Below are 15,408 nucleotides of genomic sequence, written 5' to 3' on the forward strand. Positions count from 1 at the left end.
CCCTCTGTACTTTGGTCTATATTGATGCGGGACATAGACAGCCAGCTGATGACCAATCCATTAGTGCAATGGATGGCTGGAAGCATTTGTCTTTGCCTTTGCAATACCACAGAAGCAATGCATGGTCAATGTACAGCAATGACACACCTGTGTGAACAGCCAGGAGACCCCCCCCCCCCATGTTATGTTACATAGTTACATAGTTAGTACGGTCGAAAAAAGACATATGTCCATCAAGTTCAACCAGGGAATTAAGGGGTAGGGGTGTGGCGCGATATTGGGGAAGGGATGAGATTTTATATTTCTTCATAAGCATTAATCTTATTTTGTCAATTAGGAACATTCAGCACCCACCCGCTATCAAGGCAGCTGCCTATCATGTCATGCCCTACCTGCACAGGTGTGCTGGCTACTCAAATGATCCAATTAAGGAGGCCATTTAGTCAGCAGCAGCAGAAGTCCTGTGCCTGGACGCTCCAACAGCGGCCAGACACAAGCAGAAGCAGCAGAAGCAGCAGCAGCAGCACCACCTTTTGTTTTTTGGCTGCAGCAGCAGCAAGGCCCACAGGGCTGGCTAGCTGGCTAGCCAGCAAGCAGGTAGCAATGAAAGTAGGAATCTTTCTTTTTAACCCTGTAAGGGGGTGGTGCACTGTACCCGAAGATACTGCCATATCGGGTCAATGCATAGGGCGACGGAAGCAAGCTTCGAAATCGGCCCCCGTTCTCAAAAATCCATTTAATATATGGTCCCCAGATAGGGGACGTATCAGATATTAAACTGATAAGAACAGATACTACACTTGATCTTAGCCAAAAGGCCGAGAAGCGATAACCGTGAAAGGGGCGGGCCCAACAAGGTCCCCTTCATGGGCACTATCACTGCTTGCTGTCAGGGAGGCTGCCAGACAATTTTCCATGCACACTCTGGGCTGGGGGGCAGTCAACCACCAGTACACACAGCAGAACCTAAACCCATACCATTATTGCTAAGCAGCAAGACAGGGGCCCATTGCACTCCCACGGGGCCTTTTTAAATGCAATCCATAACCCGGATTTGCCAGGAACCCTTCTTACTCCTCCTACTTGCATGTGACACTGGGCTTAGGATCTGCATAGGAAACACACACACAAGCACACACCTACCTTTGTTGCCTGCAGATGCCTCCTTGGCTGTCCCCAAACGGTATCAAACCAACACCCACGGGAAGCTGTAAGCATAGAGGACATGCCTGCACCCCATTGGACTTACCTGTGTGGGTTAAATCCGGGTTATTTGACAACCTATGGCGGTGATGGTTCTGCTCAGGCAGAGCAGTGCTGATGCTCCTCATAAAGCTGTCGCTGCTGTGAAGGTTCTAGGTGACATCACAAATCCCTATGGTTACATACACAACAAAGCTGGGTTGTTGTTGTTTACACTCTGCAAGGCCTGTGGAAGTGAGTGACATCATAGCACTGTAGTTCTGAGGGTTCTAGATGGATGCAACAATCTCCTGTTGCTTCTATGAAGGCCATAATAGACGACATCACCAAACAGCTCCATAGTCACATACACAGCAAAGGAGAGATGTTGTTTACACCTAGTGATGTCAGTGGTATTGAGTGACATCACAGCACAGTGCTAAGGCTCCTGGGCCTGGACACAGCAGCGGCTGCAATATCTCAACGGAGAATACGTTTATATATATGTGTGTGTGTGCGCGTATATATATATATATATATATATATATATATATATATATATATATTTCTCCGCCGAAATCACTTTTAAACCCATTTCCACCTTTTTTTCCCTTCTCTTCCTCTTACTTTTTTTTCACGTTTTTTTACGTTTTTCTCCTTTTCGCCTCTTTTCTGGGCGTATTATTCTTCTTTTTCTTCTTTTTTTTCGTCTAATGCATACCCCATCAGTGCAGCAATGCTTATTCAATACCGCCAGCAGATGGAGACACTGGGGGATAATTTTCTAAGGATTTATACTGATTTTTCCTGTCTGAATTTGTCGCACAGAAAGTTGCAGGCAGGCCGAATATGTGTGACATTTCTGCGACTTTAGCTTCTAGAGCATTTTTACAACATTATACATAGGTGCTGAATACATAAAAAGCGACTGTTCAGCGACAGACAAGTCGCATCGGCTGAAAGTAGGCCAGAATGTCAGTCCATGTTGGAGCAGGTTTAGATACAGTCTAAAGTATAGATCTCAAAGTCTGTGCACAGAATTTAGCAAGGGCCTCGCACCTTCTGATGCATCAGGTAGGTGCACAATAGCATAGCCTAAACCCTCTGTACTTTGGTCTATATTGATGCGGGACATAGACAGCCAGCTGATGACCAATCCATTAGTGCAATGGATGGCTGGAAGCATTTGTCTTTGCCTTTGCAATACCACAGAAGCAATGCATGGTCAATGTACAGCAATGACACACCTGTGTGAACAGCCAGGAGACCCCCCCCCCCCCCCATGTTATGTTACATAGTTACATAGTTAGTACGGTCGAAAAAAGACATATGTCCATCAAGTTCAACCAGGGAATTAAGGGGTAGGGGTGTGGCGCGATATTGGGGAAGGGATGAGATTTTATATTTCTTCATAAGCATTAATCTTATTTTGTCAATTAGGAACATTCAGCACCCACCCGCTATCAAGGCAGCTGCCTATCATGTCATGCCCTACCTGCACAGGTGTGCTGGCTACTCAAATGATCCAATTAAGGAGGCCATTTAGTCAGCAGCAGCAGAAGTCCTGTGCCTGGACGCTCCAACAGCGGCCAGACACAAGCAGAAGCAGCAGAAGCAGCAGCAGCAGCACCACCTTTTGTTTTTTGGCTGCAGCAGCAGCAAGGCCCACAGGGCTGGCTAGCTGGCTAGCCAGCAAGCAGGTAGCAATGAAAGTAGGAATCTTTCTTTTTAACCCTGTAAGGGGGTGGTGCACTGTACCCGAAGATACTGCCATATCGGGTCAATGCATAGGGCGACGGAAGCAAGCTTCGAAATCGGCCCCCGTTCTCAAAAATCATTTAATATATGGTCCCCAGATAGGGGACGTATCAGATATTAAACTGATAAGAACAGATACTACACTTGATCTTAGCCAAAAGGCCGAGAAGCGATAACCGTGAAAGGGGCGGGCCCAACAAGGTCCCCTTCATGGGGCACTATCACTGCTTGCTGTCAGGGAGGCTGCCAGACAATTTTCCATGCACACTCTGGCTGGGGGGCAGTCAACCACCAGTACACACAGCAGAACCTAAACCCATACCATTATTGCTAAGCAGCAAGACAGGGGCCCATTGCACTCCCACGGGGCCTTTTTAAATGCAATCCATAACCCGGATTTGCCAGGAACCCTTCTTACTCACTCCTACTTGCATGTGACACTGGGCTTAGGATCTGCATAGGAAACACACACACAAGCACACACCTACCTTGTTGCCTGCAGATGCCTCCTTGGCTGTCCCCAAACGGTATCAAACCAACACCCACGGGAAGCTGTAAGCATAGAGGACATGCCTGCACCCCATTGGACTTACTGTGTGGGTTAAATCCGGGTTATTTGACAACCTATGGCGGTGATGGTTCTGCTCAGGCAGAGCAGTGCTGATGCTCCTCATAAAGCTGTCGCTGCTGTGAAGGTTCTAGGTGACATCACAAATCCCTATGGTTACATACACAACAAAGCTGGGTTGTTGTTGTTTACACTCTGCAAGGCCTGTGGAAGTGAGTGACATCATAGCACTGTAGTTCTGAGGGTTCTAGATGGATGCAACAATCTCCTGTTGCTTCTATGAAGGCCATAATAGACGACATCACCAAACAGCTCCATAGTCACATACACAGCAAAGGAGAGATGTTGTTTACACCTAGTGATGTCAGTGGTATTGAGTGACATCACAGCACAGTGCTAAGGCTCCTGGGCCTGGACACAGCAGCGGCTGCAATATCTCAACGGAGAATACGTTTATATATATGTGTGTGTGTGCGCGTATATATATATATATATATATATATATATATAAATATATATATTTCTCCGCCAAAATCACTTTTAAACCCATTTCCACCTTTTTTTCCTTCTCTTCCTCTTACTTTTTTTTCACGTTTTTTACGTTTTTCTCCTTTTCGCCTCTTTTCTGGCGTATTATTCTTCTTTTTCTTCTTTTTTTTCGTCTAATGCATACCCCATCAGTGCAGCAATGCTTATTCAATACCGCCAGCAGATGGAGACACTGGGGGATAATTTTCTAAGGATTTATACTGATTTTTCCTGTCTGAATTTGTCGCACAGTAAAGTTGCAGGCCGAATATGTGTGACATTTCTGCGACTTTAGCTTCTAGAGCATTTTTACAACATTATACATAGGTGCTGAATACATAAAAAGGGACTGTTCAGCCGACAGACAAGTCGCATCGGCTGAAAGTAGGCCAGAATGTCAGTCCATGTTGGAGCAGGTTTAGATACAGTCTAAAGTATAGATCTCAAAGTCTGTGCACAGAATTTAGCAAGGGCCTCGCACCTTCTGATGCATCAGGTAGGTGCACAATAGCATAGCCTAACCCTCTGTACTTTGGTCTATATTGATGCGGGACATAGACAGCCAGCTGATGACCAATCCATTAGTGCAATGGATGGCTGGAAGCATTTGTCTTTGCCTTTGCAATACCACAGAAGCAATGCATGGTCAATGTACAGCAATGACACACCTGTGTGAACAGCCAGGAGACCCCCCCCCCCCCCCCCCATGTTATGTTACATAGTTACATAGTTAGTACGGTCGAAAAAAGACATATGTCCATCAAGTTCAACCAGGGAATTAAGGGGTAGGGGTGTGGCGCGATATTGGGGAAGGGATGAGATTTTATATTTCTTCATAAGCATTAATCTTATTTTGTCAATTAGGAACATTCAGCACCCACACCGCTATCAAGGCAGCTGCCTATCATGTCATGCCCTACCTGCACAGGTGTGCTGGCTACTCAATTGATCCAATTAAGGAGGCCATTTAGTCAGCAGCAGCAGAAGTCCTGTGCCTGGACGCTCCAACAGCGGCCAGACACAAGCAGAAGCAGCAGAAGCAGCAGCAGCAGCACCACCTTTTGTTTTTTGGCTGCAGCAGCAGCAAGGCCCACAGGGCTGCTAGCTGGCTAGCCAGCAAGCAGGTAGCAATGAAAGTAGGAATCTTTCTTTTAACCCTGTAAGGGGGTGGTGCACTGTACCCGAAGATACTGCCATATCGGGTCAATGCATAGGGCGACGGAAGCAAGCTTCGAAATCGGCCCCCGTTCTCAAAAATCCATTTAATATATGGTCCCCCAGATAGGGGACGTATCAGATATTAAACTGATAAGAACAGATACTACACTTGATCTTAGCCAAAAGGCCGAGAAGCGATAACCGTGAAAGGGGCGGGCCCAACAAGGTCCCCTTCATGGGCACTATCACTGCTTGCTGTCAGGGAGGCTGCCAGACAATTTTCCATGCACACTCTGGGCTGGGGGCAGTCAACCACCAGTACACACAGCAGAACCTAAACCCATACCATTATTGCTAAGCAGCAAGACAGGGGCCACATTGCACTCCCACGGGGCCTTTTTAAATGCAATCCATAACCCGGATTTGCCAGGAACCCTCTTACTCCTCCTACTTGCATGTGACACTGGGCTTAGGATCTGCATAGTAAACACACACACAAGCACACACCTACCTTTGTTGCCTGCAGATGCCTCCTTGGCTGTCCCCAAACGGTATCAAACCAACACCCCCGGGAAGCTGTAAGCATAGAGGACATGCCTGCACCCCATTGGACTTACTGTGTGGGTTAAATCCGGGTTATTTGACAACCTATGGCGGTGATGGTTCTGCTCAGGCAGAGCAGTGCTGATGCTCCTCATAAAGCTGTCGCTGCTGTGAAGGTTCTAGGTGACATCACAAATCCCTATGGTTACATACACAACAAAGCTGGGTTGTTGTTGTTTACACTCTGCAAGGCCTGTGGAAGTGAGTGACATCATAGCACTGTAGTTCTGAGGGTTCTAGATGGATGCAACAATCTCCTGTTGCTTCTATGAAGGCCATAATAGACGACATCACCAAACAGCTCCATAGTCACATACACAGCAAAGGAGAGATGTTGTTTACACCTAGTGATGTCAGTGGTATTGAGTGGACATCACAGCACAGTGCTAAGGCTCCTGGCCTGGACACAGCAGCGGCTGCAATATCTCAACGGAGAATACGTTTATATATATGTGTGTGTGTGCGCGTATATATATATATATATATAATATATATATATATATATATATATATATATATATTTCTCGCGCCAAAATCACTTTTAAACCCATTTCCACCTTTTTTTCCCCTTCTCTTCCTCTTACTTTTTTTTCACGTTTTTTTACGTTTTTCTCCTTTTCGCCTCTTTTCTGGCGTATTATTCTTCTTTTTCTTCTTTTTTTTCGTCTAATGCATACCCCATCAGTGCAGCAATGCTTATTCAATACCGCCCAGCAGATGGAGACACTGGGGGATAATTTTCTAAGGATTTATACTGATTTTTCCTGTCTGAATTTGTCGCACAGAAAGTTGCAGGCCGAATATGTGTGACATTTCTGCGACTTTAGCTTCTAGAGCATTTTACAACATTATACATAGGTGCTGAATACATAAAAAGGGACTGTTCAGCGACAGACAAGTCGCATCGGCTGAAAGTAGGCCAGAATGTCAGTCCATGTTGGAGCAGGTTTAGATACAGTCTAAAGTATAGATCTCAAAGTCTGTGCACAGGAATTTAGCAAGGGCCTCGCACCTTCTGATGCATCAGGTAGGTGCACAATAGCATAGCCTAACCCTCTGTACTTTGGTCTATATTGATGCGGGACATAGACAGCCAGCTGATGACCAATCCATTAGTGCAATGGATGGCTGAAGCATTTGTCTTTGCCTTTGCAATACCACAGAAGCAATGCATGGTCAATGTACAGCAATGACACACCTGTGTGAACAGCCAGGAGACCCCCCCCCCCCCCCCCCATGTTATGTTACATAGTTACATAGTTAGTACGGTCGAAAAAAGACATATGTCCATCAAGTTCAACCAGGGAATTAAGGGGTAGGGGTGTGGCGCGATATTGGGGAAGGGATGAGATTTTATATTTCTTCATAAGCATTAATCTTATTTTGTCAATTAGGAACATTCAGCACCCACCCGCTATCAAGGCAGCTGCCTATCATGTCATGCCCTAAACCTGCACAGGTGTGCTGGCTACTCAATTGATCCAATTAAGGAGGCCATTTAGTCAGCAGCAGCAGAAGTCCTGTGCCTGGACGCTCCAACAGCGGCCAGACACAAGCAGAAGCAGCAGAAGCAGCAGCAGCAGCACACCTTTTGTTTTTTGGCTGCAGCAGCAGCAAGGCCCACAGGGCTGGCTAGCTGGCTAGCCAGCAAGCAGGTAGCAATGAAAGTAGGAATCTTTCTTTTTAACCCTGTAAGGGGGTGGTGCACTGTACCCGAAGATACTGCCATATCGGGTCAATGCATAGGGCGACGGAAGCAAGAGCTTCGAAATCGGCCCCCGTTCTCAAAAATCCATTTAATATATGGTCCCCAGATAGGGGACGTATCAGATATTAAACTGATAAGAACAGATACTACACTTGATCTTAGCCAAAAGGCCCGATAAGCGATAACCGTGAAAGGGGCGGGCCCAACAAGGTCCCCTTCATGGGCACTATCACTGCTTGCTGTCAGGGAGGCTGCCAGACAATTTTCCATGCACACTCTGGGCTGGGGGGCAGTCAACCACCAGTACACACAGCAGAACCTAACCCATACCATTATTGCTAAGCAGCAAGACAGGGGCCCATTGCACCTCCACGGGGCCTTTTTAAATGCAATCCATAACCCGGATTTGCCAGGAACCCTTCTTACTCCTCCTACTTGCATGTGACACTGGGCTTAGGATCTGCATAGGAAACAACACACACACAAGCACACACCTACCTTTGTTGCCTGCAGATGCCTCCTTGGCTGTCCCCAAACGGTATCAAACCAACACCCACGGGAAGCTGTAAGCATAGAGGACATGCCTGCACCCCATTGGACTTACCTGTGTGGGTTAAATCCGGGTTATTTGACAACCTATGGCGGTGATGGTTTCTGCTCAGGCAGAGCAGTGCTGATGCTCCTCATAAAGCTGTCGCTGCTGTGAAGGTTCTAGGTGACATCACAAATCCCTATGGTTACATACACACAAAGCTGGGTTGTTGTTGTTTACACTCTGCAAGGCCTGTGGAAGTGAGTGACATCATAGCACTGTAGTTCTGAGGGTTCTAGATGGATGCAACAATCTCCTGTTGCTTCTATGAAGGCCATAATAGACGACATCACCAAACAGCTCCATAGTCACATACACAGCAAAGGAGAGATGTTGTTTACACCTAGTGATGTCAGTGGTATTGAGTGACATCACAGCACAGTGCTAAGGCTCCTGGGCCTGGACACAGCAGCGGCTGCAATATCTCAACGGAGAATACGGTTTATATATATGTGTGTGTGTGCGCGTATATATATATATATATATATATATATATATATATATATATATATATATTTCTCCGCCGAAATCACTTTTAAACCCATTTCCACCTTTTTTTCCCTTCTCTTCCTCTTACTTTTTTTTCACGTTTTTTTACGTTTTTCTCCTTTTCGCCTCTTTTCTGGGCGTATTATTCTTCTTTTTCTTCTTTTTTTTCGTCTAATGCTATACCCCATCAGTGCAGCAATTGCTTATTCAATACCGCCAGCAGATGGAGACACTGGGGGATAATTTTCTAAGGATTTATACTGATTTTTCCTGTCTGAATTTGTCGCACAGAAAGTTGCAGGCCAAATATGTGTGACAATTCTGCGACTTTAGCTTCTAGAGCATTTTTACAACATTATACATAGGTGCTGAATACATAAAAAGCGACTGTTCAGCGACAGACAAGTCGCATCGGCTGAAAGTAGGCCAGAATGTCAGTCCATGTTGGAGCAGGTTAGATACAGTCTAAAGTATAGATCTCAAAGTCTGTGCACAGAATTTAGCAAGGGCCTCGCACCTTCTGATGCATCAGGTAGGTGCACAATAGCATAGCCTAACCCTCTGTACTTTGGTCTATATTGATGCGGGACATAGACAGCCAGCTGATGACCAATCCATTAGTGCAATGGATGGCTGGAAGCATTTGTCTTTGCCTTTGCAATACCACAGAAGCAATGCATGGTCAACTGTACAGCAATGACACACCTGTGTGAACAGCCAGGAGACCCCCCCCCCCATGTTATGTTACTAGTTACATAGTTAGTACGGTCGAAAAAAGACATATGTCCATCACGTTCAACCAGGGAATTAAGGGGTAGGGGTGTGGCGCGATATTGGGGAAGGGATGAGATTTTATATTTCTTCATAAGCATTAATCTTATTTTGTCAATTAGGAACATTCAGCACCCACCCGCTATCAAGGCAGCTGCCTATCATGTCATGCCCTACCTGCACAGGTGTGCTGGCTACTCAAATGATCCAATTAAGGAGGCCATTTAGTCAGCAGCAGCAGAAGTCCTGTGCCTGGACGCTCCAACAGGGCCAGACACAAGCAGAAGCAGAAGCAGCAGAAGTCAGCAGCAGCACCACCTTTTGTTTTTTGGCTGCAGCAGCAGCAAGGCCCACAGGGCTGGCTAGCTGGCTAGCCAGCAAGCAGGTAGCAATGAAAGTAGGAATCTTTCTTTTTAACCCTGTAAGGGGGTGGTGCACTGTACCCGAAGATACTGCCATATCGGGTCAATGCATAGGGCGACGGAAGCAAGCTTCGAAATCGGCCCCCGTTCTCAAAAATCCATTTAATATATGGTCCCCAGATAGGGGACGTATCAGATATTAAACTGATAAGAACAGATACTACACTTGATCTTAGCCAAAAGGCCGAGAAGCGATAAACCGTGAAAGGGGCGGGCCCAACAAGGTCCCCTTCATGGGCACTATCACTGCTTGCTGTCAGGAGGCTGCCAGACAATTTTCCATGCACACTCTGGGCTGGGGGGCAGTCAACACCAGTACACACAGCAGAACCTAAACCCATACCATTATTGCTAAGCAGCAAGACAGGGGCCCATTGCACTCCCACGGGGCCTTTTTAAATGCAATCCATAACCCGGATTTGCCAGGAACCCTTCTTACTCCTCCTACTTGCATGTGACACTGGGCTTAGGATCTGCATAGGAAACACACACACAAGCACACACCTACCTTTGTTGCCTGCAGATGCCTCCTTGGCTGTCCCAAAACGGTATCAAACCAACACCCACGGGAAGCTGTAAGCATAGAGGACATGCCTGCACCCCATTGGACTTACCTGTGTGGGTTAATCCGGGTTATTTGACAACCTATGGCGGTGATGGTTCTGCTCAGGCAGAGCAGTGCTGATGCTCCTCATAAAGCTGTCGCTGCTGTGAAGGTTCTAGGTGACATCACAAATCCCTATGGTTACATACACAACAAAGCTGGGTTGTTGTTGTTTACACTCTGCAAGGCCTGTGGAAGTGAGTGACATCATAGCACTGTAGTTCTGAGGGTTCTAGATGGATGCAACAATCTCCTGTTGCTTCTATGAAGGCCATAATAGACGACATCACCAAACAGCTCCATAGTCACATACACAGCAAAGGAGAGATGTTGTTTACACCTAGTGATGTCAGTGGTATTGAGTGACATCACAGCACAGTGCTAAGGCTCCTGGGCCTGGACACAGCAGCGGCTGCAATATCTCAACGGAGAATACGTTTATATATATGTGTGTGTGTGCGCGTATATATATATATATATATATATATATATATATATATATATATATATTTCTCCGCCGAAATCACTTTTAAACCCATTTCCACCTTTTTTTCCCTTCTCTTCTCTTACTTTTTTTTCACGTTTTTTTACGTTTTTCTCCTTTTCGCCTCTTTTCTGGGCGTATTATTCTTCTTTTTCTTCTTTTTTTCGTCTAATGCATACCCCATCAGTGCAGCAATGCTTATTCAATACCGCCAGCAGATGGAGACACTGGGGGATAATTTTCTAAGGATTTATACTGATTTTTCCTGTCTGAATTTGTCGCACAGAAAGTTGCAGGCCAAATATGTGTGACATTTCTGCGACTTTAGCTTCTAGAGCATTTTTACAACATTATACATAGGTGCTGAATACATAAAAAGCGGACTGTTCAGCGACAGACAAGTCGCATCGGCTGAAAGTAGGCCAGAATGTCAGTCCATGTTGGAGCAGGTTTAGATACAGTCTAAAGTATAGATCTCAAAGTCTGTGCACAGAATTTAGCAAGGGCCTCGCACCTTCTGATGCATCAGGTAGGTGCACAATAGCATAGCCTAACCCTCTGTACTTTGGTCTATATTGATGCGGGACATAGACAGCCAGCTGATGACCAATCCATTAGTGCAATGGATGGCTGGAAGCATTTGTCTTTGCCTTTGCAATACCACAGAAGCAATGCATGGTCAATGTACAGCAATGACACACCTGTGTGAACAGCCAGAGACCCCCCCCCCCCATGTTATGTTACATAGTTACATAGTTAGTACGGTCGAAAAAAGACATATGTCCATCACGTTCAACCAGGGAATTAAGGGGTAGGGGTGTGGCGCGATATTGGGGAAGGGATGAGATTTTATATTTCTTCATAAGCATTAATCTTATTTTGTCAATTAGGAACATTCAGCACCCACCCGCTATCAAGGCAGCTGCCTATCATGTCATGCCCTACCTGCACAGGTGTGCTGGCTACTCAAATGATCCAATTAAGGAGGCCATTTAGTCAGCAGCAGCAGAAGTCCTGTGCCTGACGCTCCAACAGGGGCCAGACACAAGCAGAAGCAGAAGCAGCAGAAGCAGCAGCAGCACCACCTTTTGTTTTTTGGCTGCAGCAGCAGCAAGGCCCACAGGCTGGCTAGCTGGCTAGCCAGCAAGCAGGTAGCAATGAAAGTAGGAATCTTTCTTTTTAACCCTGTAAGGGGGTGGTGCACTGTACCCGAAGATACTGCCATATCGGGTCAATGCATAGGGCGACGGAAGCAAGCTTCGAAATCGGCCCCCGTTCTCAAAAATCCATTTAATATATGGTCCCCAGATAGGGGGACGTATCAGATATTAAACTGATAAGAACAGATACTACACTTGATCTTAGCCAAAAGGCCGAGAAGCGATAACCGTGAAAGGGGCGGGCCCAACAAGGTCCCCTTCATGGGCACTATCACTGCTTGCTGTCAGGGAGGCTGCCAGACAATTTTCCATGCACACTCTGGGCTGGGGGGCAGTCAACCACCAGTACACACAGCAGAACCTAAACCCATACCATTATTGCTAAGCAGCAAGACAGGGGCCCATTGCACTCCCACGGGGCCTTTTTAAATGCAATCCATAACCCGGATTTGCCAGGAACCCTTCTTACTCCTCCTACTTGCATGTGACACTGGGCTTAGGATCTGCATAGGAAACACACACACAAGCACACACCTACCTTTGTTGCCTGCAGATGCCTCCTTGGCTGTCCCCAAACGGTATCAAACCAACACCCACGGGAAGCTGTAAGCATAGAGGACATGCCTGCACCCCATTGGACTTACCTGTGTGGGGTTAAAATCCGGGTTATTTGACAACCTATGGCGGTGATGGTTCTGCTCAGGCAGAGCAGTGCTGATGCTCCTCATAAAGCTGTCGCTGCTGTGAAGGTTCTAGGTGACATCACAAATCCCTATGGTTACATACACAACAAAGCTGGGTTGTTGTTGTTTACACTCTGCAAGGCCTGTGGAAGTGAGTGACATCATAGCACTGTAGTTCTGAGGGTTCTAGATGGATGCAACAATCTCCTGTTGCTTCTATGAAGGCCATAATAGACGACATCACCAAACAGCTCCATAGTCACATACACAGCAAAGGAGAGATGTTGTTTACACCTAGTGATGTCAGTGGTATTGAGTGACATCACAGCACAGTGCTAAGGCTCCTGGGCCTGGACACAGCAGCGGCTGCAATATCTCAACGGAGAATACGTTTATATATATGTGTGTGTGTGCGCGATATATATATATATATATATATATATATATATATAGATATATATATTTCTCCGCCGAATCACTTTTAAACCCATTTCCACCTTTTTTCCCTTCTCTTCCTCTTACTTTTTTTCACGTTTTTTTACGTTTTTCTCCTTTTCGCCTCTTTTCTGGGCGTATTATTCTTCTTTTTCTTCTTTTTTTTCGTCTAATGCATACCCCATCAGTGCAGCAATGCTTATTCAATACCGCCAGCAGATGGAGACACTGGGGGATAATTTTCTAAGGATTTATACTGATTTTTCCTGTCTGAATTTGTCGCACAGAAAGTTGCAGGCCAAATATGTGTGACATTTCTGCGACTTTAGCTTCTAGAGCATTTTTACAACATTATACATAGGTGCTGAATACATAAAAAGCGACTGTTCAGCGACAGACAAGTCGCATCGGCTGAAAGTAGGCCAGAATGTCAGTCCATGTTGGAGCAGTTTAGATACAGTCTAAAGTATAGATCTCAAAGTCTGTGCACAGAATTTAGCAAGGGCCTCGCACCTTCTGATGCATCAGGTAGGTGCACAATAGCATAGCCTAACCCTCTGTACTTTGGTCTATATTGATGCGGGACATAGACAGCCAGCTGATGACCAATCCATTAGTGCAATGGATGGCTGGAAGCATTTGTCTTTGCCTTTGCAATACCACAGAAGCAATGCATGGTCAATGTACAGCAATGACACACCTGTGTGAACAGCCAGGAGACCCCCCCCCCCCATGTTATGTTACATAGTTACATAGTTAGTACGGTCGAAAAAAGACATATGTCCATCACGTTCAACCAGGAATTAAGGGGTAGGGGTGTGGCGCGATATTGGGGAAGGGATGAGATTTTATATTTCTTCATAAGCATTAATCTTATTTTGTCAATTAGGAACATTCAGCACCCACCCGCTATCAAGGCAGCTGCCTATCATGTCATGCCTACCTGCACAGGTGTGCTGGCTACTCAAATGATCCAATTAAGGAGGCCATTTAGTCAGCAGCAGCAGAAGTCCTGTGCCTGGACGCTCCAACAGGGGCCAGACACAAGCAGAAGCAGAAGCAGCAGAAGCAGCAGCAGCACCACCTTTTGTTTTTTGGCTGCAGCAGCAGCAAGGCCCACAGGGCTGGCTAGCTGGCTAGCCAGCAAGCAGGTAGCAATGAAAGTAGGAATCTTCTTTTAACCCTGTAAGGGGGTGGTGCACTGTACCCGAAGATACTGCCATATCGGGTCAATGCATAGGGCGACGGAAGCAAGCTTCGAAATCGGCCCCCGTTCTCAAAAATCCATTTAATATATGGTCCCCAGATAGGGGACGTATCAGATATTAAACTGATAAGAACAGATACTACACTTGATCTTAGCCAAAAGGCCGAGAAGCGATAACCGTGAAAGGGGCGGCCCAACAAGGTCCCCTTCATGGGCACTATCACTGCTTGCTGTCAGGGAGCTGCCAGACAATTTTCCATGCACACTCTGGGCTGGGGGGCAGTCAACCACCAGTACACACAGCAGAACCTAAACCCATACCATTATTGCTAAGCAGCAAGACAGGGGCCCATTGCACTCCCACGGGCCTTTTTAAATGCAATCCATAACCCGGATTTGCCAGGAACACTTCTTACTCCTCCTACTTGCATGTGACACTGGGCTTAGGATCTGCATAGGAAACACACACACAAGCACACACCTACCTTTGTTGCCTGCAGATGCCTCCTTGGCTGTCCCCAACGGTATCAAACCAACACCCACGGGAAGCTGTAAGCATAGAGGACATGCCTGCACCCCATTGGACTTACCTGTGTTGGGTTAAATCCGGGTTATTTGACAACCTATGGCGGTGATGGTTCTGCTCAGGCAGAGCAGTGCTGATGCTCCTCATAAAGCTGTCGCTGCTGTGAAGGTTCTAGGTGACATCACAAATCCCTATGGTTACATACACAACAAAGCTGGGTTGTTGTTGTTTACACTCTGCAAGGCCTGTGGAAGTGAGTGACATCATAGCACTGTAGTTCTGAGGGTTCTAGATGGATGCAACAATCTCCTGTTGCTTCTATGAAGGCCATAATAGACGACATCACCAAACAGCTCCATAGTCACATACACAGCAAAGGAGAGATGTTGTTTACACCTAGTGATGTCAGTGGTATTGAGTGACATCACAGCACAGTGCTAAGGCTCCTGGGCCTGGACACAGCAGCGGCTGCAATATCTCAACGGAGAATACGTTTATATATATGTGTGTGTGTGCGCGTATATATATAT

General features: G+C 46.3%; 7 non-coding genes across 7 annotated transcripts; all 7 read right to left on the reverse strand.

Moving 5' to 3' along the window:
- Positions 1-639: 639 nt before the first annotated feature.
- Positions 640-830, reverse strand: LOC130303516 (U2 spliceosomal RNA). Its single transcript, XR_008853565.1, has one exon. It is a non-coding gene; the product is annotated as a U2 spliceosomal RNA (small nuclear RNA).
- A 2,094-nt stretch (positions 831-2,924) lies between these two features.
- Positions 2,925-3,114, reverse strand: LOC130303553 (U2 spliceosomal RNA). Its single transcript, XR_008853600.1, has one exon. It is a non-coding gene; the product is annotated as a U2 spliceosomal RNA (small nuclear RNA).
- Positions 3,115-5,201: 2,087 nt separating this feature from the next.
- LOC130303551 (U2 spliceosomal RNA) lies at positions 5,202-5,393 on the reverse strand. The gene has a single exon (XR_008853599.1). It is a non-coding gene; the product is annotated as a U2 spliceosomal RNA (small nuclear RNA).
- A 2,101-nt stretch (positions 5,394-7,494) lies between these two features.
- On the reverse strand, positions 7,495-7,688 carry LOC130303556 (U2 spliceosomal RNA). Its single transcript, XR_008853603.1, has one exon. It is a non-coding gene; the product is annotated as a U2 spliceosomal RNA (small nuclear RNA).
- Positions 7,689-9,784: 2,096 nt separating this feature from the next.
- Positions 9,785-9,975, reverse strand: LOC130303517 (U2 spliceosomal RNA). The gene has a single exon (XR_008853566.1). It is a non-coding gene; the product is annotated as a U2 spliceosomal RNA (small nuclear RNA).
- Positions 9,976-12,060: 2,085 nt separating this feature from the next.
- On the reverse strand, positions 12,061-12,252 carry LOC130303554 (U2 spliceosomal RNA). Its single transcript, XR_008853601.1, has one exon. It is a non-coding gene; the product is annotated as a U2 spliceosomal RNA (small nuclear RNA).
- Positions 12,253-14,336: 2,084 nt separating this feature from the next.
- On the reverse strand, positions 14,337-14,527 carry LOC130303518 (U2 spliceosomal RNA). Its single transcript, XR_008853567.1, has one exon. It is a non-coding gene; the product is annotated as a U2 spliceosomal RNA (small nuclear RNA).
- Between the last annotated feature and the right edge of the window lie 881 nt (positions 14,528-15,408).

This window comes from Hyla sarda, unplaced genomic scaffold, assembly GCF_029499605.1.
Source record: "Hyla sarda isolate aHylSar1 unplaced genomic scaffold, aHylSar1.hap1 scaffold_1231, whole genome shotgun sequence".
Taxonomy (NCBI): domain Eukaryota; kingdom Metazoa; phylum Chordata; class Amphibia; order Anura; family Hylidae; genus Hyla; species Hyla sarda.